Source organism: Lethenteron reissneri, chromosome 10, assembly GCF_015708825.2.
Source record: "Lethenteron reissneri isolate LAM-NWPU_2019-01 chromosome 10, ASM1570882v1, whole genome shotgun sequence".
NCBI classification, from domain to species: domain Eukaryota; kingdom Metazoa; phylum Chordata; class Hyperoartia; order Petromyzontiformes; family Petromyzontidae; genus Lethenteron; species Lethenteron reissneri.
Window position 1 is genome coordinate 2,879,547 of NC_083788.1, and position 10,904 is coordinate 2,890,450.

The window sequence follows — 10,904 nt, forward strand, 5'->3', positions numbered from 1 at the left end:
ATGCAACTACTGGCACAGGACAACCGCAGCTCAAGTGTGAACGCCTTCACTATGAGAGGGGTCACCCTGCAGGGTTGAGTAGAGATCTCTATCCCACCCTGTATAGAGCAGTCAACGCGTGTTTAATACTGAGCACTACTCAGTGCACACGGCGGCAAGAGCGCACTTTATGAATGGAATCGGTCATCATTGACGAATGTTGGGGTCTTTTTCGATTTAAAGCTTTCGTGACTGCAGGGATTCAAATTCTAGGTTCTTTCGGTAAAGTCACGTAGAAGGGAAATAATAAAATAATGAAAACAAAACAATACAATTCTCACGACGTTTCGATTGCAACACAAGCAATCATCATCAGGTGTGAAACCCACAGCAAGAAAATTGTGGTTTTCACACCTGATGATGATTGCTTGTGTTGCAATCGAAACGTCGTGAGAATTTAATTGTTTTATTTTTATTATTATTTTCCTTCTACGTGACTTTACCGAAAGAACCAATAATATGAATCCCTGCAGTCACAAATGCTTTAAATCGAAATTGTTGCGTTTTAGCAAATAGCCCCAGAGTCACCCAGTTCCACTCGATATTCAGCTCGAGTTGGACCGAACATTCGGGTCAGACGGCCACTTGAGAGGGTCGCACGCATCTTCAATGGAGCCTCCATCAAGGCATTGTTGCATTTCCCGATGGGCCAGAGCAGCAACTGATGCCACCCAAAGGTGACGAAACCTTTTAACGTAGCGGCCGTCACGTAATTCACTTTCATCGACCATATCGAGGTGAGCACTGCAGTCAGGATCACGGCAGATGTTTTGTGTACGTGGAGTGGTGGTGCTGTTATTTTACTGTTATTTTATTTTAACCACCTAAGTCCCACTGAGCTCCATAGCGCTTTTATAAGAAGCGACCTGGCCACAGATGATAGCTCAACAAAGTGGCTTCTCGCGTGGACATTTAGAGCACCAAATATTCTCGACACGTCGACTCTAAATGTGGATGGGAACACCGCAGCACCGGGAGAGAAATCCACGCGACCACGTGGAGAGGACACCGCAGACTCCACATCTAGAGCAGCAGCAGCAGCAGCAGGCGTCGGGGTCGAACCCACGACCTCCTGCACACCGGGCGAGGTAGTTAACATCTCCTAGCCACCGTGGCGACCCGAAGCCTTCATCCAGCAGTGGACTGCCAACACGGCATGGGGCATCAGCGGGTCTACAAAGGTACCTGGTTGGAGGATGTGGAGCTGAGTGGACTTGCCGATGAGCGCTACCGGCGGTGTCAAGATCGGCCTCTGTGGAGGAGGAGGCTCGTGAGGGACGCTCACAACAACGAGCGGAGAGGCGGGCGGCTAAAACGCGGCGAGTTGGCACAGCTGGTGGCGTCTGCAGCCATCTCGAGTCGGTCAACCCCATGGCACCTGCAGGGTTCTGTCCCGTGACCTCCTGTCAGCGAGCCTTCGACACTTCGCGTGGCCTAAGAGTGCACTTAGCCTGGCACCAACGCCGCGGGGACGTCACCTGCTGCTGCTGTTGTTGCTGATGCCGCTTGTGTGGACTGTCCTACTGTACGTAGACTTCGATGATTTTCCGTGGGGGAGGTGGGACCAGCGATGGACGAGTCCAAGTTGGTGTCTGACAGGGGGGCGCGGGAGCCCCACGTGGACAGACCACCCCGACACAGCCGCATGCCTGCCAGGCTATTTTGCCGACGCCGGAGGCTCTGCGCAGTACTACGCCTCCACACCCCACCCGTGTCAAGCGACGACTTTGTGGTGTTCGCTCGATATAAACTTTTTTGTTCCAGGCCATTTAGTTTCGCTTAGACCGATTATGTTGATTTTAAGTCGATCCATTTCTTGTATGACATTGGCTAGTTTTCCTGCTTGAAGTAAACTTCTAACGTTCCAAGTTGCTACTTTGAAAGGGTTCTTTGACACAAGCGTCGGAGATTCTTAGCACCCCTGTCCTATTTAAAGGACGCCGATACTCAGGGCCTTTGTTGATTTGCTTGTCATCATTGAAGTTTTCAAGGGAGAAATAATCCAAGTAGTTTCCGTTGCTTTCTTGGATCACCATTATTGAAAAGGTCATGTGGGGACCTTTCGGAAACGGGTTTTGTCTGACGTCTCCACTGAAGTCTTCCCGCCTTGGGTGACCCTTCTGAGAGCACTAGGCTCTCGACGGTATAGCGATCAGCTTCTCAGACGTACACAAACTCTCTCGCCGCGCTAAGGCACCGTTTCTCGAGAGAGTTATATCGTATGAAAACTTTAAAACATTACAGAGCAATGACAAAACAACTGTGTCATTACTCTTTAACCCCATGTGCCAACAATCTATTCTTTAAATGTTCACTGTACAAATAGTCATTCACCTGGGTGAGCGAACTGCCAGTATATAATGTACACTGTACCATTCTCATTCAATTGGTGACTAAACTGCCAGTCCTATAATGTAGACTGCAGCCTGCTCATTACGCTGCCTCAGTGTACTGACAGTCTATAATGTACACTCTTGCCTACTTATGAAGATGAGTGGGTGTACTGCCAGTCTATAATGTTGACTGTAGCCTGCTTCTTAAGTTAAGTTAGTCATTTTGTAACACGTAGGCTTTCGCAAACATTATTAATAACACCGTTATTGCCTTTAGATCACCTTATTTACTAATGTGTTGTAACACTCCACCACCCCACACGGCCCAATCAGTACTAAAGTGTCCCGTTGATGAAACAATCATAGTTCACTGCTTTACGCCACCGGTGTGTTCAAGAGTTACAACACTACAATTACCATTTAGGATTGGAAAACAAATGTATCATTATGTTAAACCCCACGCACCAATAATCGATTCTTCACATCTTCACTGTACTCATTGTCATTCAGCTGGGTGAGCGTACTGCCACTCTATCATGTACACTGTAGCCTGCTTATTAAGCTCGGTGCTTGTACTGCCAGTCTATCATGTACACTGTAGCCTGGTTAATAAGTAAAGTCAGTCATTTTGTAACACGTACACTTTGCCAAACATTAATAACAAACAACCTTATTGCCTTTACATCGCCTTCTTTATTAATGTGTTCTAACCCTCCACCACCCCCCACGGCCAATCACTAAGAAAGTGTCCCGTTCATAAAAGACTAATAGTTCACTGCTTTAGCCCACCGGTGTGTTCAAGCGTCAAACCACGAAAATTACCATTTCAGAGTAGGACGTTTCGCTTATGCTCGAGATGACCATCGAGATGACCATTGAGATGACCATTGAGCTGATCATGGAGATGATCATGGAGATGACCATCGAGATGATCATCGATATGATCATGGAGATGACCATCGAGATGATCATAGAGATGACCATGGAGATGACGATCGAGATGACCATCGAGATGATCATGGAGATGATCATGGAGATGACCATCGAGGTGATCATAGAGATGACCATGGAGATGACGATCGAGATGACCATCGAGATGATCATGGAGATGATCATGGAGATGACCATCGAGATGATCATGGAGATGACCATGGAGATGACCATCGAGATGATCATGGAGATGACCATCGAGATGATCGTGGAGATGATTATGGAGATTGACATGGAGATGACCATCGAGATGACCATGGAGATGACCATCGAGATGACCATGGAGATGATCATCGATATCATGGAGATGACCATCGATATCATCATGGAGATGACCATGGAGATGACGATCGAGATCACCATCGAAATGATCATGGAGATGATCATGGAGATGATCATGTAGATGACCATCGAGATGTTCATGGAGATAAGCATGGAGATGACCATCGAGATGACCATCGATATGATCATGGAGATGATCATGAAGATGACCATCAAGATGACCATGGAGATGACCATCGAGATGACCATGGAGATGATAATCGATGTGAAATGGAAATGACCATGGAGATGATGATGGAGACATGATAACGGAGATAATCATAATTGAGATGATCATCGACATCATAATGGAGACGATCATAGATATGATAATGGAGATGATCATCGAGATGATCATGGAAATTACCATCGATATATTCATGGAGTTGACAATGGAGATCATGAAAATGACCATGGAGATCATGGAGATGGCCCTCGAAATGACCGTGAAGATAATGGAGATGATCATAGACATGATCATCAAGATGGCTATCGAAATGATGACCGTGGAGGTGACCACAGATGATCAGAGGTGGCCTTCAATGAGATGACTATCGAGGTGATGACCACGGAGGTTTAGGCTCTCGGTATCGCCCCTCCACCACCTCCGCCCCGCCCCCCTCCACACGTGGCCACGCGTGGCCGTGTATGCGCACGGGCGCGTGTGGCTGTGTCGCTCTGTACACGTGTGTTCGTGGCGGCATCGTCGTCCGTCATCTCAGCGCTGTGATCGTCGCCGTAGCCCGTCGCCGCTCTCGTGCCGTCTCGTGTTGTCCGTCCGTGTGTGCGTCTCTCGTGTTCTCCAAGCGCCTCTTCTTTTACACCACGATCGCTCTCGCCCTCAATGATTATGAAACGCGCGGGGCAGGGAGGTGGGTTTTATACCGTCGACGCAAAACGTTTCGAGGGCGTGGTATCGTTTAGCTGTAGGAGCTTGGGTGGGATAGGGGGTTGTTTTTTTTAATCGATTATGATGATTACGACGATGGTAACGATGATGGGTTTTGTTACACGAAGGCTGCGTGCGCTCAGCACCAGAAATGGGGTTAAGGGGGGGGTGTATAGGTTTTTTTTTACAGACGGCACTTCCAAAAATAACGTGTTCTCTCGTCTGTGTTTTGTACATATTCTGTTTCGAATAAAAAGTACACACGCGTCCCGCAGAGTCTGTCGTCGTGGTGGTGGCTGACACGGTCGCATCGCAAGGCTCCTGTTGCTCACTCCTCCTTGATGGTCATTCCCAGGCGTGGCAGCACGCTGCTGTTTGGCCGTCACGAGTCGTGGAACCAATTTTGAATTCACGAGCAATTTATTTTTAACACGCGACAGGACGCCGCTTTCCGCACGGACGGGCTGTTGTATTTTTCTAATTTGGTAAATGATAGTAAAAAACATCTATCTTAATTTCAAGAGCCGCCATGCCACGTGAATACAAGACGGTGGGTCCTTAATAAATAACGGCACGAAGCGGTCGCTTAAAGAGCTGCAAGTGGCTTCGGAGACGCAGGTTTGCCCGATCCTTGACGTCGACGAATATGACCTCGCAACTCTCTTGCATGGAAGAAAACGAGAAATACACGTTCCCAAAAAGGCTTTCAAGAGGGGGACACACGAATGTTCACGGCTAATCCCCCATTACAGGGGGCAACATCGGAGAGTTCTGCATGGTGTAGCCAACGCTACCCTCGCCAACATGCGGAGACAGGGAAGGGTTCCAGTCAATTGTTTCCACCTTCACCGTCACACACAGCTCCCTCCTTCACACACAACTCTCTCCTCTTCATCCACAGCTCTATGCTGCTGACGGGCCCTCGTCACCCCCATGGCCTCCTCTCCCATTCCCTCCCTTTAAACGCACCGCTTTGACATTGGCGTTTATTGCATGTTTCGGTGGAATTTATCCGAATGAGGTGTAAATCCTGATTCTAATATGTATACACATTTGATGGGTTCAGTCATTGTTAGCTGGGCCAAAGCCATCCACTCGTTAAACTCGAGAACCCGGTTCAATCACAGGCAGTGGCTGCAGCCCTCACTCCAACCCACGGTGTCAGTGGCGCCGGCTCGGCGCTAGGACCTCTGAGCTGCCCCAACCTCCTCGTGGCATCTCGAGCGGTGTGCCGCCACAAAGTTGTGCTAATTAGCAGGACCGACTCTTTGGTTCGGTGCGCCGTGAAGATCGAGCGAGCTCGAAAGTCTCCCGTTGCAATGAAAGGGGTTGAGAAATCGCTGCTATCGAGTACGTGGATGAACCTCTGATCGATCGGGGCTGTGGCTCTCGCACAGATCTGGAAGATCGCCGGCGAACGGTGGAACAGCGTGGACGTCCGGAATGAACGCCGCGTTCGAGACCCAAGCATCAACCACCGCACACCTCCTGGCATGGACAATCCTCTGCAAATACACCGCTGTCACCAGGAACCGCACCAGAACATCAACGGAACGATGCGCACGTTTTAACGAATGGAACATTAGAGACGAGACGCAACACGCAGCAGCAGGAGTGCGACTGTGGTCATGCAACTCAAGCTGTGGACCGTAGAGCAAACCCACACACACGTTGTGCTACATGGAGACTCGTAGAGACCCATAAGAGACTCGCAGAGAGAGAGGTACATTAAAGAGCAGCCACAGTGCGACTCAAGCTGTGGACCGTACAGTCAACCACCGTCGTCTCTTGCTCGAGGGAAAATGAGCTGACGTGACTGCAAGGCCACCTCGTGAGTCCTGTGTCTGTAGACAGACCACTGCCAGTGCAGTCGCATGCAGCTCAATGCGAAGCAGTGCTGGTTGGGATTATAAACTAAAGCAAAGTATTTATATTTAAAATTACCAGGTAAGGCCCCACTAGCTATGTAGAGTTTCTTTTTTCAGCAGCGGCCTGGCTGTCACAAGTGAGAGCTCAACGAAGTGGCTTATCACGGAGACATTTATGGCAGACGCAAATAAAGAGACGCGTGTTTGTTAAATGTGGAGGGAAAACGCGGAGGACCTGGAGACAAATCCACGCGACCACGGGGAGAGAGACACCGCAAACTCCAAATAAACAACAGCAGGCGTCAGAATCGGAACCGAACGCACGCCCTCCTGTATACCAGGCGAGGAAGTTAACATCTCCTCGCCACCGTGGCACCCCACACAAGTGAACGCCTCGCCTGCCTTACAGTGGTAGGAGCTTATCGAATAGAAACAGATCAAGTGGCGTAGTCTCTTTCATATCTGTCTCTCCGCATACACTATATACATCACGAGATACACATCCACGGGACCAGTTGTGTTGCCGGTATCGACATGGCGATGTCGGCAGAAGAGAGGCGTTTTACCCTTTCCGGAAATAACGCAGGAGGTGTCAAGACACCCAAACACCAAATGGACTCACCGATTGCAAGGCGTCGAGTCTGCATTAGCCGCACATTCACGGATTGGTGTTTGCATCGCCTCTGTGCTGCCGTTCGCCTCCTCGTGTCGTTGTTCTCTGTCCTGACAACTGGTGGGTGGGTCAAGGACATGTAGGAGGACGTCTCTGCTGGAGGCCATTGTCGTGTCAGGGACAAGGCGTGCATCATCAGAGCACGTCGCTTTGGATGCTTGACCACAAGCGCGACGTGTGGTCAATGCAGACTCGATGCCCTGCAGTCGGGGTGTCTATTTGGTGTTTGCGCTTCGTAACACCTCCTGTGTTATTGTCGGAAAGGGTATGAAGACTTTTATATTTTAATCATCATCATGATAATCATTAAATTATATTGAAGCCGTTGAAGTAAACTGGTTTAAAATAAAATGTCACAATCAAATACTCGTGCTGCTTGATTCTCAGAAAACATCCAATCTTCCAGGAGACATAAACACTGACGCGCATTAACAAGGGGCGAAGTTTCTCCAATGAACACGTGAATGCACATTTGAGCACACTGCACAGAGTTACTCACTTCTGCAAACCTTGCACGTTACACACAACAGAGAGCAGCATTATAGGATACAGAGCTACTATTGACCACGGTGAGAAGAGTAATAAGAATAATAATCAGAGGTACTCGCTGACAGTCGAGACGATGGGGCCACGTGTATTCACCTCCCTCCCGCCCCCGGCCGCCTCTGCCCACCCAGCAGCGCGCCAAGGCGCGGTGGGGTAAAGTGTGGGCACCCCGCCTCTTCGAGTCGCTCTGGCCGTGGTGGGAGAGCCGGACAGAGACATCCCTCTAGAGGAGAGACTCTCGAGAGCTCGCTGAAGGTGGAGGCCGGTCCGTCAACAGTGGAGCGAGCAAGCAATTGCAGGGCTGCGCCTGCAGCTGCTGCGTCATCGCACTCAACTTAGTCAACTATTTTTATTCCGCCAGGTAAGGCGCACTGAGCTGCGGAGCTCTTTTATCGGAAGCGACTTTGGCCATCACAAATGATAGCTCAACCAAGTGGCTTATCATCGTGTGGACATTTATAGCAGCCAAATACTTTGTACTGTACTTTGATTCAACAGGTATCGTACAGACAACACCGCACTATGGGGATAATCCGAGTCCTGTATGACCAGATGGTCAAATATTCAGCAGGAAGATTGTTGCAACATCAGCTGTGAGAGAAACGTCAATCAAACACCCAACGCACACACACAGATGCACACACGGACACCTGCATTACGCACCCCATACATTGACATCTACGCGGCTTGTTCAATCCACTGCTGGATGAACGCCTCTCACGCACCGTGTGGGTGTGGCTGTGTGACCAAACCTCGTCACGCCGGCCACGCGTGGATGAATCAACTGCTGGATGAGGGCCTACCCCTAAACCGTCGGCGCTCTCGCACAATAAAAATGAAAAAAAGAGTTAAAAAAAGTAAATAAATTGAAAATAATAAAAGCAAAAAATCAACGACGTTTCAATCGCAAAACAAGACGTCTTCATCAAGCGATGAAGACCATTTGTGTTGCGATGGAAACGTCGTGGGTTTTTTGCCTCTCGTTCCACCCTCGCCACACGTCCCCGGAGCCCCCGATCCACGTCGATTTGGGTCGCAGCTGCTGAGTGGAGAGGCCCAAAACGCCGAGCGGCCAACAACTCAGAGCACTGCTCAAGATCCCTCTGCGTGCGTGTGGTTTTGTTCTGCCAAGTGGTCGTTTTAGGCCGTGATTCGTGTCGGGGTGAAGCGGTCGCGTTGACCACCGTCACTCACGGGGTCGTGGACCCCCCGTGAGTGACCAACCGTCACTCACGGGGGGGGGGGGAGATGGCACGAGCCCCCCCCCCCCTCGTGCCCCCCACGAGCCCCTCCCCTCCCCGTGCCCCCCACGTGCCTCTCGCGTCTCCAACGTTGTAACGATGACGAGGGACCACGTGCCGAGTTTGAATGTCGCCATGTTGATGATCGTGGTCGTTGCCAAGGGACACGACGGTCACGTGAGGCCCGTGACGGTCACAGAACTCCAGCACGGCGAGAAGAGCAGACGTGTTTGTGTGATTCTGCGTCGTCCCTGCTCTCTTGAACGTGAACAGCGGCGACACTTTCAACAACCTGAGAATCCCATCGACCGATTATGCCACGAGAGCTTCCCCAAGGTGAGCGTCGGACTTTTAAAGGGAAATTATCAACATTTTTACCCCAAAAATGTCAATTTCTTCCCTGCACACGCACACACGCACACCACATACGAGACAGGCAGCACAGTAGAATAAGCTCAATGCTTATTTATATTCTAGATTTGAAATATCCGTGACTGCAGGGATCCATACTCTTTGGTTCTTTCGGTAAAGTCACGGACTTCAGCAATTGTTTCTTGCTGTGGTTGTCCCACCTGATGACGGACACTTGTGTTGCGCCCGAAACGTCGTGATTTAATTTATAAAAATGTATACCTACGTGACTCTAATTATATTGTACTAGATCTAGAATTAATATTGTACTAGCTTTACTACCCGGCGTCGCCCGGGATATGGATTATTGTCTTGGATTAATACGCGGAGGGTGGGGGGGGGGGTGCGTGACGTCAGTATGCACACTGCGTGACGTCACTAGGCACACTGCGTGACGTCACCGCTCCCTGGCCGTGCAAAATGTATCATTATTGTGCCCCCCCCCCCCCCCCCAAAATACAAAAGTCTATTTTTATATTTTTTCCCATTGCGTACTGTCTGGAAGTTACCCACATGCCAAATATCAAGTTTGTTGCATGTTGGGAAGTATGTTAAACATTTCGAACAGACACATTCAATAATGTACCGTTTTTGTATATAGATGAGGTAAAAAGATCGTTAAAGTATTTATTCGTCCATATTTGGTCAGAAGACGACGTGACAATAAGTCGACAGCACGTCAACAGCACTGCTGCGAAGGGAAACAGACACAATAGATGGCGCTGTTGAAGTGGGGCCATGACCCACGTGCACCTGCACCTGTGGAGGCCGCAGTGTCGCTATCGACACGGATCGTGCTGAGTGGTTGTGTTCTGGTGCAACCTGTTCACCACTGCCCACGCAGCAGCAGCAGCAGCACCACCCGTATGGTTTAATTGCGTGTTGGTCGCTTTAAATAACCAATCTCGCGATAAATAGTCACTCAAAGGGCTCGAAACGCCGAGCGGCCAGCAACCAGCAGCAACTTGTAAAGATCGCTCTGCGTGTGGGGTTTGGGGTTGGGCCAAGTGGTCGTTGTAGGCCGTGATTCGTGTCGGGGTGAAGCGGGTCGCGTTGACAACCGTCACTCACGGGGAAGGGGCAATGGGGGGGGGGGGGCAAAGGACCCCCGTGAGTGACCAACCGTCACACGGGGGGGGGGGGGCAATGGGGGGGGGGCAAAGGACACCCCCGTGAGTGACCAACCGTCACTCACGGGGGGGGGGGGGGGGGGCAAAGGACCCCCGTAAGTGACCAACTGTCACACGGGGGGGGGGGGGGGGCAATGGGGGGTGGGGGCAATGGACCACCCGTAAGTTACCAACCGTCACTCACCAATTCAAAATCATTAACTTTATTAATCGTGGATAAATCCGATGAGCTATAAAGCTCTTTTAAACGATTTCAGGAAATTACACCAATAACAACAAGTGAAAAGTATGAGAAAAGTAAGTTAATCCCGAAAACGAAATGAGCTCCACTCTTTTTAAATCCTTTATATTAAGTTCACTTGCGCGCTTGCTTGCTTGCGCGCTTACGACTGTGCAAATCTTTCGGTCGTCTTTTTAACCCACTTCCCGTGATCCAATCGAGCTGACATTTTGCACACAGACT